At 37.5% G+C, this 17,670-nt stretch overlaps 1 protein-coding gene across 6 annotated transcripts in view; it reads left to right on the top strand.

Annotated features, from left to right (window-relative positions):
* PDE4D (phosphodiesterase 4D) overlaps window positions 1-17,670 on the top strand; it is a 1,555,180-nt gene that overhangs the window by 1,351,581 nt on the left and 185,929 nt on the right. The gene's annotated exons all lie outside the window — the stretch shown is intronic.

Below are 17,670 nucleotides of genomic sequence, written 5' to 3'. Positions count from 1 at the left end.
AGAGATGCCCAAGCCATACCTGTATTGGGACAGTGATCCCATTTTTGAAGTACAGCCATGTAGCTTGGAGCACAGTCCTTCCTTGTAATCATTTCATTTTCGAACAACCTTAGCTCAAGGCAAGCATTCTGCAGTCATCTCATTAAATGTTGTTACATCTTCACAATACCATTTTCAATGCTTCTGAATTTCCATATTTCCAATATGTTTATTTAATCATACTCAATTAGAGGATTTTCATGGAAGGACACAACTCTAAAGAAGACGTATTTAAATATCTTTATTTTAAAGATGAAAAAACTGAGACCTAGTGAGAGAGGGTGCTGCTTAGTAACAAAGCCAGGAATAAACATGTGGTTCCTTTTTCGAGTCCATGGTCCTTCTTACACCTTTATAAAGTAAAATAATCCATTAGATTCAGGTGGCCTTTATACCCACCGTGGAAGTATATGCTTTGGAGAAAGTAAATGAAGTATTACTATTAACTCCTGAGTAATAGATGTGGCATTGTATTATTTGTATATGAGCTTGAAAATTTCTCATCCCAACCTCTCACTGGACATGTCTCTATAGTTGTAGCTATTTTGATTATATCTACTGCTTATACCCCAGAGGCATAGAGACCAGCAGCCTAAAGCAAAGGACTTCTGGCTTTTGACTTTGGAAAATACAAATTCTTCTATAGGAGCAGTGAAACTAGTACAGCTGCCTGCTCTTTACCTGTAGGGGGAGACACATGATGCAATGACAAGGATAGAACATCCCAGAAGTGGTTTTAGTCCAGAAAATAAATAAATAAATAAATTGGTCTAAGTCTTCATTCCATTTTGTATTTTTTTACCCTGAAGATTCATGGCTTCATTAAAAACAGTAAGTGCATTCTAAATAGAATTTAGTCAACTGGCGAGTAGAGAATTAAAAAGTAAACTATCCAAATAATGCTAGTCTGTCAAAACACAATGAGAAGAAATTTAATTTTATATGTCTTGTTCTAAAGCACAAGCAGTTTCTAAGAATTAATAAGGGGGAAAAACAATAATGATATTTAACTGGGACAATTTTTTTTGTTATCTGGGCTAATCACTTAATGCTTTGAGCTTATTGAATGAAAGAAACTAAGCAACTGTTTCATGGTGACAATAACGATGCTGGCTACTTACTTAGATCTGCCTTTTAAATCTGTGTGTGTGTGATAAAAGCAAGTAGTATATATAATTTTTTAAAAAGAAATATAGAGAGAGCTAATAGATGGGAGCAAGAACCATATAAAGAAGGCAAAAGGGATCTACGTGAGAGAAATCATGTAAGTCCTCAGGAGATACTGAAGTAAAACATGTGTTGTGTCAGTGTATAGGGAAGACAAGAGACCCAGCCATTGCCAGAGAAGCCCCACTTCCTCATCAACCACCAGCAGGCAGCAGCTTCATGCTGTAGTTCTTTTTTTCCTTTAATAGGGTACAGATTGTGGCCACACTTTAATAATTGCCGAAAATATGTGTTCATTAAGCTTTTTAAAAAATGTGATTGAAAAATGCTGATGATACATTGTGTTTAGTAGTTTTAATAAAAAACTGATAAAGCATCTAATACATCTAATGACTGTCAGATTTCCTAAATCTTTTAAGCTGAAGGAGTTTACTTTTACAAAAATTCTCATTGAAAAAGAATCTTCTGGCAAAAACATTGAACTGAAAGATTTGCCTAAATGCATGGAGTATGACTATTTATTAGTTAAACTTATGATCTTTTAGAGCAGTAAAAGTCAGTTCTCTTTCTTACAAATGAATTTGTTTTGGCCTTTTATGCTTTTATTTAATGAGTAGAGCCATACCTATTAATATATAAAAAGATCAGATCTGACACCGTGGCTTTTTGACCAGGAATTGATTGAAGTTAGACTTGGTTTTAAGAATAGTGAAAACAAGGGCTATGTCCTAATTATGAGGGGAAATAATTTAATTGTATCTCTCTTGTCTGAATATCTGATTTGGATGCTTTGTTATAACTTTAATTGAAATAATTAAATGGGGCTGCATATTCATTTAGCCTAGCAAAAAGGTGATGAGCTAGCATATATGTTAAAAACCCAGCTCTCCTCTTACTAGTTGTCTAATTTTGGTCAATGTACTTAAATTCTCCAAGTTTTGGGGGTATTCTTTATCACTAAATTCTAATTCAGTGCTTAACGTAGTACTTGGTACTCAGAATGTATTCAACAAATGTTACTTATCATTATTGCTATAATATTATTATTATTATTATCAGTATTTTCCATGCACCTTATATATGGCATGCATAGGCTCTGGAGATAAAATGTGACTACTGGTTCAAGAAATTTACAAAGTAAGGGAGAAGGAATTATAAATAGTTAAGTATTAGCTAAATGCCATTATTGAAGCCTTTATATTTTTTATTTTAATTAATTAATTAATTTTTAGAAATAGGGCTTCACTCTGTTGCCCAGGCTGGAGTGCAGTGGTACGATCTTGGCTCATTGCAACCTCCGCCTCCCAGGCTCCAGCAATCCTCCCACCTCAGCCTCCTGAGTAGCTGGGACTACAGGCATGCACCACCATGTGTGCATAATTTTCTATTTTATTTTTTGTGTTTTTTGTAGAGGCGACGTTTTGCCATGTTGCCCAGGCTGATCTGGAATTCCTGGGCTCAAGCAATCTGCCCACCTTGGCCTCCCAAATTGCTGGGATTATAGGCATGAGCTACACAGCCTGGACTGAAACCTCTTTAAATATATATATTTATATAAATATATATTATATATAATATATACAATTATATATTTTATAAAATATATATATTTCTTATATAAATATATATTATATTTCTTATATATTATATAAATATATATTTATTATATATTATATATTATATAAATATATATTTATTATATATTATATATTATAAATATATATTTATTATATATTATATATTATATGAATATATATTATATTTATTATATATTATATGAATATAATATTATATATTATATGAATATATATTATATATTTATTATATATTATATGAATATATATTATATATTTATTATATATTATATGAATATATTATATATTATATATTATATGAATATATTATATGTTATATATTATATGAAAATATATATTATATGAAAATATATTATATATTCTATATTATATGAATATATATTACATATTATATATTTAAATATATTATATATTTATTATATAAATATAATTCTCATAAATAAATATAATATTTATTATATAATATATTTCTCATATAAATATATATAATATTATATATATTTCTCATATAAATATATATAATATTATATAATATAATATTTCTCATATAAATATATATGTTTATTATAAAATAAATACATAAAATATTATATAAAACTATTAAATAAGTATATTATATATTTAATATATAATATATATGAATATATATTCGTATAGAGAGAGAGAGAGAGCCAGTGGCTCTACCTAGGAAATGCTCCCTGCTAAATATGAAGAACATAATGCTTTCCATGTGGTTAGGGGAGGATTGAGGATTACCTCACAACAAAAGACCAGCAAGAATAAGGTATGGAAGCATGGAATGCCTGTCCATATCAGGGGACTGGGAACAGTAAAGGACAAATTGAGTTAAAGGTGTATAGGAGCAACTGAACAGGAGGCTCCAGAGGTAGATTAAGGAAATAATATTTGAGGCCAACATAAATAACAGTGGACTTTATTTTATGGACAGTGGAAAATCATTGAGCATTTCCAATTGTAGGAACAAATACACATTTCAGAATGACAGTCATTGGAAGCAGTGTAGAAAGAGACTGAAAAGAAGAAAGACTAGGGTCATCCCCATACTCTTCAGGGGGCTGTCACAGGCATTGTACAGGATCAAGATAATGCAGCTCTGAACTGGGGTGGAAGTGGGGCTGTGGAAATGAGGGAATGGGTTCACAACTCTTCAGAGATAGAATTGAAGGGACTTGGGGGTTGATTAGAGCAGAGACTGAGGATGAACAATTTTAAAGTGAAAGTATGAGCCAGTAGCGGTGGCTCACGCCTGTAATCCCAGCAGTTTGGGAGGCTGAGGCGGGTGGATCACCTGAGGTCAGGAGTTCAAGACCAGCCTGACCAACATAGTGAAACCCCATCTCTACTAAAAATACAAAAATTAGCCAGGCATGGTGGCACATGCTTGTAATCCCAGCTACTCGGGAGGCTGAGGCAGGAGAATCGCTTGAACCCAGGAGGCAGAGGTTACAGTGAGCCGAGATGGCACCATTGCACTCTAGCCTGGGCAACAAGAGAGAAACTTCATCTCAAAAAAAAAAAAAAAAGTGAAAGTGTATATATACATATGTTCATTACAGCACTGTAAATGTGCATAAAGGGTTAAAAACAATCCAAATGCTAAATAATGTGTGAATTCTATTTAGGTAGGGGTTAAAAAATTCCCATAATAAAATGATTTTAAATAATTTATTTTTAAGAAAATTTTAATAATATGGGAAAATGTTTGTATTTTAAGGAATACATAATAAAGTGCCATGTGGGCAATAGGCACACATTTAATGCACTTTAATTATGTATATTGAATTGAACTTAAGTTACTTTTAGTTGTTGACCAGTAGTTAGCAGAGGTAGATAGGTTTACCATTTTACATTGAATCTAGTGACAAACATATTATTTCTCAGGTCCCAGTTGTTAGTTTGCCTTTCCTTGCCTAGAAAGGGCACTGGTGAGACCCGCCCTAACAATATTTCAATATTATGGTTCCACAGTCCAGCATTAACTGTATTTTAAAATAATAATATCTCTCACATAGGGCAGCATTTTATGGATTATTGAACCTATGACAAAAATGTTGTATTATCCTTCAGATGATCAGAAAAACTACCCTTAGGGCTGGATGCAGTGGCTCACACCTGTAATTCCAGCACTTTGGGAGGCAAGGGAGGAAGATGGCTTGAGGCCAGGCGTTTGAGGCAAGCCTGAAACACAGTGAGACCTCCATCTCAACAAAAAAATTTTAAAAATTAGCTAGACATGGTGGTGTGCACCTGTAATCCCAGCTACTCAGGAGGATCATTTATGCCCAGGAAGTTGATGCTGCAGTGAACCATGATCATGCCACTGCACTCTAGCCTGGGCTACAGAGCAAAACCCTGTCTCAAAGAAAGAAAAGCTACCACGGATCTCAGTGTCACCAAAGTCCACTCCTGCCAGCATCCCTTCCCTGCTGCCCTGAGTTTAAAAAGAGCAATACTTCCCAAACCTGTCTCTGATCAAAGGAATCCCCAAGGGCTTCCTGAAAACAAACACAAAATGACTGATTCCCAGACTTTCCAGAACTGAATATCTAGGATAAGGCTCAGGATCTAAATTATTAACAAATACTCCCAGGTGAATGGCTTGATTGGCCAAATTTGGAAGAATAATGGAATACTGAAGAAAGCAGGTGAGAGGGCTGCCTGTATACAGTATTGTCATTGAGTTGTTGATAACTTGTTGGAAAATCCCTGTCTTTCTGGAAAATATATATAGTGACACCCACACCCTCATCTGACAAACAGCACAGCCCAGGATAAGCAAGATCATATGTGCAAAGTGCTCCACGATTAGTGAAAGAAAATACAAGGTGATATTATTATCTGTGCTGACTTCATCATCCTGGGCATCAGCGTCAGGGTCATCATCTGTTATCTCTCAAAATACATACAGATTTTAAGTAGAGCAGCTTGCTCGTCTCTGAGAAGAAAATCAAGTGTCACATCTACCTTTGGATGTGGGAGGGAGGGAGTTTGTGAAATGTTTAGTAATTGCATTCTTTTTGTCTTCTCTGGCACAGTACCAAGTCTCCTTAAACTAATAAAAGAAAAAAAAAATTAAAGAACCACACAAACTGCATTCTTCAGTCATTCCCTTTCTCCACAAAGTGCTTCCCACCCATTTCAGCCTTAAAAAATATTCTAGGCATACTCAGAAATACAGTGACTGTGCTGGGGCAAAATGTTGAAAATTCCTTTGAGGCTCATTTCCCAAATTTTACTGGTTAGATGTTACACTGAATTATTTAACTCTAAATAAATAGGGAGTGCACTCACAGCGTCCTTTCTTTTGTTATATCAAAAAGCCTCTCTCAAAAAATGCTTTAAAAATCAGTTGGATATATTATTAATACTAATATTAATAAAAGTTAACATTTACTGACATTTGAAATGTACCAAACACTCTAGATGAGTAATCTTTTTAAACCTTATGATATCCAAAGAGGTAGACACTGTTGCTATTCCTGCTTCATAGATGCAAAACTGGGCTAGACAAGTTGAATAATTTGATTAAGATACATAGGTAGAAAATGACAAAGTATGGATTGACTGAGAGGGAGAATGTCAAGTCCTCTCCTAAAATGTACTGGCATGTACACACATACAAAGCTGCTGGATCTGCTGGTCCTCAAAAGTTATTCCCTAGGGACTTCTCTCTTTCTTTTTTTTTTCCTGTCTCTCCTTCCCTCCCTCTCTCTCTCTCTTTCTTTTTCTTTTTTCTTTTGAGAACAGAAAACAAATCTATACCATCTATTCCTGAATGTATATGAGTGGAGGGTAGGACAAGAGGAGGGATAAGACCTGTGGATGCACAGAAACTCTTTGGGAAACCCTAAGAACTCTCTATAGTTATATAAGCTAAGGAAAGTATTCCTGCCAGGGGTATAGGATTCTTCAATTCCCACACTTCTCTTCCTGACTCCTCTGAAGTGCCAGTTGTCACCAGAGTGCCCAGGGACAGAGCATCGACAAGGAAAGGCCCAGGTGTGTGTGAGAAGTCAGGCAGATGGGGTGTTTCAGAGGAACCAGGGTAACGCATTGCTTCAGTGTTAGCACTCACCTTGCTTCTGGGACCACTTACCATGAAGGCCTGAAAGGGCAGGCCCCAACTACTGGGAATATTAATCTTCTCTTTGGGTGAAGTCTCTTCATGCCATTATCATCTCTTAGCTGCCATTGCTAGGCAAAATTTCCTAGCTCACCATCTCCTGAATGCACTTCCTTGAGATATTTCTGATGCTTAAATATCCAGTGCTTTCTAGTGTGCCGTCTTCCTTCTGTTTTTTTTGTTTTGTTTTGTTGTGTTTTTTTGTGGTTCCTTTTCAGCACTGTTTGTCCTGTGGAAGTATTTCTAATTGACTGTATTCTATATGCCACACAAAACAGATGGGTGTTTATGACATTCTCTTCTGGATATGTTTCTGATGTTTGCATATTGAACACAGAACTGTCCACGTAGAGAACTTGATTTCTGCCTCTTCCTGGGTTTGCTTTTAGTCATTTAGTCCCTAGTATGTGAAAGGCTATGCTTAGGCTCCAAGGACCCAAGGAGGAATAAAATACCTCCAATAAGCTTCAGGACCATTACTCTAGAGGTTTGTGGAACTTAAAAAGTTAAAATGTGTTCTGTTGAATGACAAAAAGCATTAAGTTAATAGAAAACAGAGGGCTTATAAGTGAATGGATAAATGAATAAGTAAAATAAAGAAGAGAGAAAGGTAGAGAGAGAGCTTAGAGACTGAAAATGGTTTGGGAAAATAATTTAGGAATTTAGGGAACACTTCACAGCATGAGAAACTGGAGGGCTGAGATTGGTAAAAGAAGAGATGTTTCAAAATAGCCAAAAGGAGAATAGAAAAGAACTGGTCGTGAAACTGAGACCTCAGAGTTGAATGACAAGATACCTCTGAAGTCACTGACTGTGGACTGACTGTTATTTGACTAATATTGCTTCTACAGAGAGAGACCTAGGTTTTATCCTCCCATAGAAAAAAATCTCAAACATTGGTAGGTTTTGTTTTTGTGTTTTGACGTACAAGTCAAAATCCATGTGAAGGAGGAGAAACAAGACTCAGAGGTCAGAAAATTGGGGTTTCGTGGCTGGCTGTCCTGCTCACCCACTTTACGTGTGACCTTAGAAAAGTCACGCCAATGCCTTAGATCTTTTCTGTTAAAATGTGGTGGGTAATAATTATACCTTCCTAATTTTGAGGAATTACATGAGACAATCTATGTAAAAAAATTAGCACGGTGTCTGGGACATAGTAAATGTCAGGTCTTATTTAAAAGCATGTGGAAAGTGCTTAATATGTTGAAAAGTATTATAAACTACCAATAAATATTATTATATTATTCAATTACTGTTGATCCTCAAAGCAGCCATCTCTGGAAACTGTACAATTATTTGAGCCCTGATGCCATTGCTGAAAGCATTTTGGAAGTGGCTTTAGAGACCATTTACGGACCATATAAGATGCACACATACAAAAAGGCAATAAGCAATTTCACTGGTTTATAGTAACACTTCACTTATAACCAAAAATATTATTTCCAATATGATTACCAACCCTATTCACCAGACAGAATGTCAAATTAGCTTAGATGGGGCTAACTCCAGAAATGAAACCATTCTCAAGGGATTTTAAAGAGTTTTTTAAGAAGTATCACATGGACTTTTAAGGCAATTCCAAGACAGGGAGCCCTAAAATCATTACAATGATGGCAACATGTGGAATAAGCATATAAACACATTTTCCCAGATGCAATTTTGAAGGAGACAAAATCTGAATTCTAGTCAGTTTGTGAAGGAAAAGGAGCAATTTCTGGGAAATTTCTTTTACCCCTCAGCCAACCTCAAGACAGTCTGTCTTTCTACAGACCCTCCCTTACTGTTTCTCTTTACTGGAAACTGTTGAGGGTACTGGAAATAAAGGAGAAGGCCAATGTATCTAAGACCACTGGATCAGAGAGAAGCCCAAGAACCTTCATCATTTCCACAGAAAGGGCAGCAGAGGAAATTAGCCTGGCCTTTTGTCGTGCTATTATTTCTCAGTGAGTCTATTGAATTATTGTGACACACTAAACAGTGTGTCTGCATCTTGTTCTTTGGGGATTCCATACAATTCTCCCCTTGGCTGGCTTATCACCTCCCCTTAGAAAATGGTGTCTCAGCAATGATCCTTTGCTTGCAATACAAAAAAACCAACTCTGCTCATTTATGCAAAATTCTTAGTGGAAGAATATAGGAAGAATTCCGAATTCCCTGAGAATTAGTGGGGTGACAGGTGGTGGTGGGGATGCTGGAAGACGAGGTTTGAAGGAATCAGTGCATCTTTACAGTGCTAGAAGGCTACAAATCAAGGGGAAAGTCTCATGGCAGGAGTAGTCGAGTGAGATCCCCACAACTTTCTTAGTTTGTCATTATTTCAAGAGTCAAACAGCAGTGAAGGGATCTAATTTGTCTAGTCTGGGTCTTGGGCCTTGGCTAAAAGAGAACAGGCAGGTGGCTTCAGTTCCACCAAACTATGTTATAAAATGTGGTAGTAAGAGCTGAATGATGGGACCAGATTTTGTGGGTTCATATTCTAGCTCTACCACTTACAGATGCTTGTGCTCAAACAATTCATTTAAACTTCCAGAGCCTGAAATTCCTCCCTTTTGTAGTAAGCACAATAATAGTATTTATCTCATAAGGAGTTCATGAAAATTATTTGAGGAGATATTTATGAAAGGCTGGGCGTGGTGGCTCACGCCTGTAATTGCAGCATTTTGGGAGGTTGAGGTGGGCGGATCACCTGAGGTCAGGAGTTTGAGACCAGCCTGGCCAACATGGTGAAACCCTGTCTCTACTAAAAATACAAAAAAATTAGCCAGACATGGTGGTGCACACCTGTAATCCTAGCTACTTGGGAGGCTGAGGTAGGAGAATCACTTGAACCTGGGAGGCAGAAGTTGCAGTAAGCTAAGATTGTGCCACTGCACTCCAGCCTGGATAACAGAGGAAGACTCTGTCTTAGGAAAAAAAAGATATTTATGAAAAATGAAGCAAAATGCATGGCTCACAGTAAGCACTTGATCACTGCTGGTTATACTATTATTAAGATTATCTAATAGGGATACAAAGTATATTCCTGAAAGAAATTAGGGTGCTCTTAGATAGGGGAAATAAATGCTAGTAGGATTGGTTTCAATGCACTATTTATTTTATTAATTTATTTCTCACTGAATTTCTTTTTATGATACTCATTTTTTTAGAGATCCAGATGGTACCTGTCATTAATGTATCCCTGAGAACTCAGTTCCTCTGAAGGCACAAAAATAATTTGACCATCTCATCATTTGATCCACACACATTTATTGATGCCTCTTTTATGCTTGGTTCTATACAAGATGCCATGACGTGTGGCCCCTGTAGGAAGTCCTGGCCTCTGTCTCTAAATCTCTCATCTCAGCCCAACCCCTATTCAGATTATCTGTGCCCTCTGCATGGCCATTCACTTTGCCTGTGTGCAATCATGCCTTCCTTACCCAACGTTTAACAAGTCCAGTCCAGCAACCTACATCATGCCATCCAACAGAAGGAAGGCATTATTGACTCAGAACAAAGTATAGTCACTCTTAGAATAAGTTTATTAAATAATTTTTTTTAAAAAAAGAGATGTGCCTTTTCCCAGGGGAGCAGCTAGGCATTGTCAGAGGGTGGATTCATTAAATCAATACAGAGAATCCTGGCTGCACTATTTGTTAGCTAGTTGACTTTGGGAAAGTTATTCTCTGAGACTTAATTTCTCATTAGAAGATGGGAATAATAGCAAACCTATCTCAGAACATTGAGTAAGAATTAAAGGAAGTGAATTAAGCACCAAACCTAGCATCTGACACGTAGTAGGAACTAAAAAAGAAATACTAGTTCTTGAATAAATATTTTTTTTCTTGACTGTACTATGATACTTCCATCAGTGAGTTTCCAAGGCAAATGAATCATCTTTAGAATTGGAAGCTCAATGTAAGCAACAATGTAGTAAAGAAAACAACTGAATTTCTCTTGAAATTATTTTCCTTTACTGACTTGTCCTTTATTGTCTGTGTTCACAAGAAAAACTAGCTCTGACTGCAAAAATGTCTACCTGTTTCTATGGCCAGTTCTTTTCTACATGTTTAAATTCCTAATTGTGCACACAATCTTAGTCACTATATTTTCATGTGCAAGCAATTAAGACTCATTTAACAGCCCTCTCTCTGGAAGGTTTTGTTCTCCATCTGCCACAAATCAGATTCCTTAGGAACGTATTTGATTTTGAAACAATGTTAAAGTACTGTTCATTTTGTTCAAATTTCATTAAGTTACCATTTTTTAAAGTGATGTAAATGGACAGCCACAGAAAGCTCAGCAGCTGGTCAAAACAAAACATCAAAGACACCATTGAAATGGGGCAAAAAAATTAAAAACTAATATGCTGGAACAATGCCAAATAAAAACGATAGTCTGATAAACATTCCTCAGACACATTTTGCTCATAACTACTATTTCCTTTACAGCAGATTTAAAATATGGGAAAATGGGAATACACCCCAGTTGCCACTCTGAATCTTAGCTGTCCTGAGTTCACTGCAACGTATATAATAAGGAAGTCAGAAGGTGGAAAAGAGGAAAAGATTAAATTTGTAAGTTTTTTGAAAAATATATGGTAAAAAGTAGAGGTATCCAACAGATTTGTACAATAGATTGTTCATTTAAGGGCCAGGAGCGGTGGCTCATGCCTGTTATCCAGCATTTTGGGAGGCCAAGGTGGGGTGGATCACCTGAGGTCAGGAGTTCGAGACCAGCCTGACCAACATGGAGAAACCCCGTCTCTATTAAAAATACAAAATTAGCCAGGCATGGTGGTGCATGCCTGTAATCCCAGCTACTTGGGAGAATGAGGCAGGAAAATTGCTTGAACCTGGGAGGCAGAGGTTGTGGTGAGCTGAGACCGTGCCATTGCACTTTAGCCTAGGCAAAAAGTGAAACTCCGTCTCAAAAAAAAAAAGAAAGATTGTTCATTTAAAAATCAATTAGATTGGCCAGGCACGGTGGCTCACACCTGTAATCCCAGCACTTTGGGTGGCCGAGGCGGGCAGATCAATTGAGGCCAGGAGTTCAAGATCAGCCTGGACAACATGGTGAAACTCCCGTCACTACTAAGAAAAAAAAAAAGTAGCCAGGCATGGTGGCACATGCCTGTAATCCCAGCTACTTGGGAAGCTGAGGCACGAAAATGGCTTGAACCCAGGAGGCAGAGGTTGCAGTGAGCTGAGATCATGCCACTATACTCCAGTATGGGCGACAGAGCAAGACAGTGTCTCGAAGAAAAAAAAAAAATCAATTAGATAAGTGAGAGTGTATATTCAGGGCAACTTAAATCTATGCTCTCAGATTAAAAATAAGATTTAATTACAATTTTTTTTTTTTTTTTTTTTGATGCAGGGTCTCACATTTTGCTCAGGCTAGATTGCAGTGGCACAATCACAGCTCACTGCAGCCTCGACCTCCTGGGCTCAAGCAATCCTTCCACCTCATCCTCCTGTCTACCTGGGACTACAGGCACACAGCACTGCACCACCAGATCTGGCTAATTTTTAATTTTTTTTTTTTTTTTTAGAGACAGGATCTCACGATGTTGCCCAGGCTAGTCTTGCACTCCTGGGCTCAAGTGATTCTCCTGCCTTGGCCTCCCAAAGTGCTGAGATTACAGGTGTGGGCCATCATACCCAGCCAATTTTGAAGTATTTAAGTTTTAAAATGAAAAATCGATTAGATAATAGTTCTCCCTCACTACAGGTGAAGTCCGTTTTTATTTATTTGTTCAATGGGCTTCTTTAGAACATGAAATAGAAGGCAATGCTTGGTCAAATTAATGCAGAAACAAGAATTTATTAGGTTCTGAACATAAATAACTGTCTGTGGACTGGTAACTCTAAGCATAAATGTGAAAAGAAGAGGATTAGCTCTTCTTGAGGAGTTGAAAATTGAAAATATTACAATTTGGAGAGGTAGCTTGCAGAAACCGTATAGTTTTCTCTGCTTATATGCCCCAGTGTTGGGAGACTTGAAAGGAATCACCAACTAAGTTAATGCAATACATTTCCATATATAGATCAATTGGATGTTTTGTCCCCAGCTTCCTAAGCCTTTAGTAAATGGAATTGTTTTGGTATCACTGGATGAAAGGTTCTGTAAAAGTTCAAAGTATTGTTATTTGGGGCATTCACACCTGCGTGTTTAAAATGCCTTTGTGCAAAATGTAGTCCAATCTGCTTTCAAATCAGACCTTCAAAGAAGGTAGATTCATCCATGTGACAGATCCCCTTAGGTGCTTCTCTACAAAGAAAAAGTTAAGCTAGCAGGTCTACCCCCACTCATTATCTTTGTCTCTTTGTGTGTAATCATCAAACGGCACCTCTGAAAAGAAGACCAAAAGAGAAAACTTTAGTATCTCTTTGCTGGAGATGCAAAGCAAGATATACAAGGAACTGGAAAATAGTTGTTAAGTAAATACAGGGGGAAAATGGAAATTGAGAGGACATACTTTTCTTTGCTAACAGTTGTAAACTAAAAATAAAATTTGAAGCACGCCTGCACCCTCACCTGAATGGACTTCCTCCTTGGCCAGGGCACTCTAAAATTTAACCTGAAAGACTGATTTAGGCCGCAAAGGAAGTCAGACATGCCTTATTTTACCCCTCCAGCATTAACATCAACACAGACCTTAAGTCTGATAAGAAACATTTAGGATCTCTTTTCTTGGCAGCCTGCTACCTAGAGGCTTCATCTGCCTAATAAACCTTTGGTCTCCACAACTTTTATCTTAACCCAGGCATTCCTTTCTACTGATAATAACTCTTTCAACCAATTGCTAATCAGAATATGTTGAAATCTACCTATGACCTCGAAGCCCTCTCCCAACTTCGAGTTTTCGCGCTTTCCAGATAGAACCAGTGTAAATCTTACATGTATTGATGGATGTATTATTTCTTCCTAAAATGTATAAAAACAAGCCGTAGCCTGACCACCCTGGGCATGTGTTGTCAGGACCACCTGAGGCTGTGTCACAGGTGCATCCTTAACTTTGGCAAAATACACTTTCTAAACTGATTGAGACCCGTCTCAGATATTTTGGGCTAACGCAATGAATATGAAAAAACTTTTTTGGGGTGGGGGGGTGGGAGGTGGGACAGAGTCTCTGTCTGTTGCCCAGGCTGGAGTGCAATGGCGCAATCTCGGCTCACTGCAACCTCCACCTCCCAGATTCAAGTGATTCTCCTGCCTCAGCCTCCTGAGTAGCTGGGATTACAGGCACATGTCACCATGCCTGGCTAATTTTTATGTTTTTAGTAGAGACAGGGTTTCACCATGTTGGTCAGGCTGGTCTCAAACTCCTGACCTCATGATCCACCCACCTCGGCCTCCCAAAGTGCTGGGATTACAGGCATGAGCCACCACACCTGGCCAAAAACAACTATTTTTAAAGAGCATCTAAGCTCAGAAATCACAGGCATATTACACCTGCCACTAAGGGGGTTAGTTCCATTCAAGGATATAATTAAGAGTGAAATGAATGGTGTGCTAAGCACTTAGGGATAGTGGTTCACAAATTTGTCTGTTCCTTAAAATCACCAGGGGGGCAGGCGTGGTGCCTCACACCTGTAATCCCAGCACTTTAGAAGGTCAAGGCCAGAGGATCACTTGAGGCCAAGAGTTCCAGACTAGCCTGGGCAGTGCAGTGAGATCCTGTTTCTACAGAAGATAATAATAATCACCTGGAAATTTCTTTTTTTAATGCAGCTAATAAAGGAAAAAAAAAATCCGAGGTTGTGAAACCAACTCAAAGACAACAGCAATATTCAAGCATAAGGTGTAATAAAGGTTGTACACTAGATAGCTAGATAGCCAGAATAAAAAGGAAGAGATAGTTACAAAAAATAAAAGGAGGATAAATGTATAGGATTTCATAACTGCTAATCATATGATTTTACTGAGTAAGTGTAAAATGCTTCTGACAATGTGTGAAAATTTATAATCCTTAGTATTCTGTGTAGGATAAACATAGGTTAAGACCTGGATTCTAAAGCTGAATTTAAGGCTAGTTTATCTCCGTGCTTAGATTTCCTACATTTCATTTAAGAGAAAATTTCCTGTATATTGAATATTCACAAAAATCTCTGAAAGGTGTTATGCTTATTCTTAACCTTTTAAAGGCATACACTGAATGTAATTAAATCATTTTTGCTGGCTCCGGTTCCTCATGAACATCTGCTTTTGTACTTCCCTGTCATTCACAAATGCACTTAGAAGCTAATTGATCTATGAAGACTTTTTTTGCCCCTACAATAACGTGCAGCAAATCTGGCTGCACTTTAATTTCTCATCTGCTGTCCCATATTGTCTAGTGGTCAGTTCATGGTGTTACTAAGCTTAGCCTTATTGGCATCTTTTGTGAGCTGCTGCTGCTTTTTCCTTGGCAAACCTGATTACCAAGCTATTGCATTGAGCATAAAATAAAGGCAAATTAATTCAAAATAAAAGTGAGGGTTGAGGGCAATTCATTTCTGAGGTAGACCTTTAGGATATGAGATGCATAAAGTGAACAAGATCCTACAAGTGTTTACTTGACTTTTCTGGGTTCTTTTCACCTACTTACTGATTTTGAATAGTATAAATTCCTGGATAATTAATCTGGATAAGTAAGTTGTCACTGTACCTCTAGAGAAAATAAAATCAACCAAAATATGTTTAATTCTGTGCTCTGGGTTTCAAGAAAACAAAAATGAATAAGATGTAGTCCTACCCCCAAGGACTTGACACAATATAATTGTACATACGCAAAAGAAACTGTCTAGGTGTGGTGGCTCACACCTCTAATCACAGCACTTTGGGAGGCCGAGGGAGGAAGATCACTTGAGCCTAGGAGTTTCAGACCAGCCTGGGCAACATGGTGAAACCTTTTCTCTACAAAAAAATACAAAAATTAGCCGGGCGTGGTGGCACATGCCTGTAGTCCTAGCTACTGGGGTAGTTGAGATAGGAGGGTTGCTTGAGCCCAAGAGGTCTAGGCTGCAGCGTCCTATGATCACAGCACTCCAGCCTGGGCAAAAAATCTTAAGTAGTCTCAGGACTGTACCACAGAGTATCGTTAAGAATTCCGAGGAGACAAAGACCAAATTAGAATAATAAGCAATGAAGGCTTCCAGCAAACATGGTATTTTTGCTGGGCCTTGAACGCTCTTTAGATGCTTTAGTTTAATGTGCCATAGTTACACTTTCTGTATTGGGAGTGTTAATGGGTGATTACTACTCCAGAGCTTTAGGATTGCTTCCAGTATCCCAGCAAAGCAGCCCTTTTCAACTAGAACCATTTGCTATTACAAAAGAGAGGTGATCACTTGTGATTTCTTAACATTTCTTCACTTAACCTCTGGCACCGGGCTTCTGGAAGTCCAGGAAAGAGCAATGACCTCAGGGTTTCGAGACCAGGGGTATAATCCCAGCTCTGCCTAGCTCTCTGTGTAATTTTTGGGTCAGTAATTTAACCTGGGTTGTGTTCTGTAAAATGATGATATTGGATTAAATAGTACCTAAGAATCTAACTAACTTTTTCCTAATATTTTATTATTATAAAAAAATACATGCCTCTGATGAATTGCCTTTATTTTCTTTAGTCATATTTCCCTAAGAAGTGAATAAAAGATACCAAGGCAATGTGTGAATTCCACTTTTCCCAATCTGGATGTTCAGGGGATATCCTTGACACCATTTGCTATTTTGAGTTTTCAACAAAGAGTTAAAAGAAAATTCTGGCACTCCTATCTAGTCATCCTCTCCAGTTGGCAGAAGTCTTCATGTGGACTTGATGGTTGCCCAGAGCAACAAAATATTAGGGACAGAAACAAGTTCAGGGACTCAATTGTATAAGTGACTCAGAGCTGAGAGACCTTTTCCAGCTTGACTGCAGCCCATACTTAGTTAGAGTGGGTATTTGTCTATTCCTGTCTGCATACTGTGACTTGGAGATGCCTATTATTTTGCTTGCTAAAATATGGAAGCCAACCTTGAAACTGGCAGAGAGGAGTTAAATGATCAGAAGGCAATCGTCTTCATTCAGTACGTCTGAGACATGAAAGATCATTAGGACTAGCAAATATAAACAAGATCAGGGAGTGGTCTTGGGCTTTGAAGAGTACCTACCAAGAACATCAAGAGAACTCAATATAAATTCAATATAAAAGCTACTATTCAGGGCCAATTATCTCTTTTGAGTTAGAAGAGCCCGATGGGGAGCCATTCACACAAATCAATACCCCTTTCCTTCTCTCAGTTGGAGCCAGACATCTCTAACTATGCTCTGAATTAAACTGGATTTTTAAAATGTTTTTCTGTCCCTAAACTCCTTAAATCCTGAGGTCATCCTTTCTTTGTTCCATCAGTCTGGCTCCATGATACCAATTACTCCAGCTTGTTAAAGCAGTTATTGGCATATGGTAGTCATGTCTTTTGTTTCTATGCAATGTTTCCTGGAGCAAGAATTGGAGGGAGAAGTATTAGCCAAGTCTTGTTGCTTTAAGTCCCCTCTCTTCAACTGTTTAACTAGGTTCCATCTTAATTATGTGTTTGGTTGGTTTTATTTTGATACCCAATATACATTCTTCTCATTTGTACATGAACAATGTTATTATGGTAATAATAACAATTACACAATATTACTTTCTGTCCTCATTGAATACTTATTGAATGTCATTATGATCAGGAGCTGGTCCTCTTGGTTTGGACATTATGATTTGAAATGAATATTCTTTT

This window comes from Pongo pygmaeus, chromosome 4 (assembly GCF_028885625.2).
Source record: "Pongo pygmaeus isolate AG05252 chromosome 4, NHGRI_mPonPyg2-v2.0_pri, whole genome shotgun sequence".
In the NCBI taxonomy this organism is placed as follows: Eukaryota; Metazoa; Chordata; class Mammalia; order Primates; family Hominidae; genus Pongo; species Pongo pygmaeus.
This window is presented reverse-complemented; position numbering and strand designations above follow the sequence as displayed.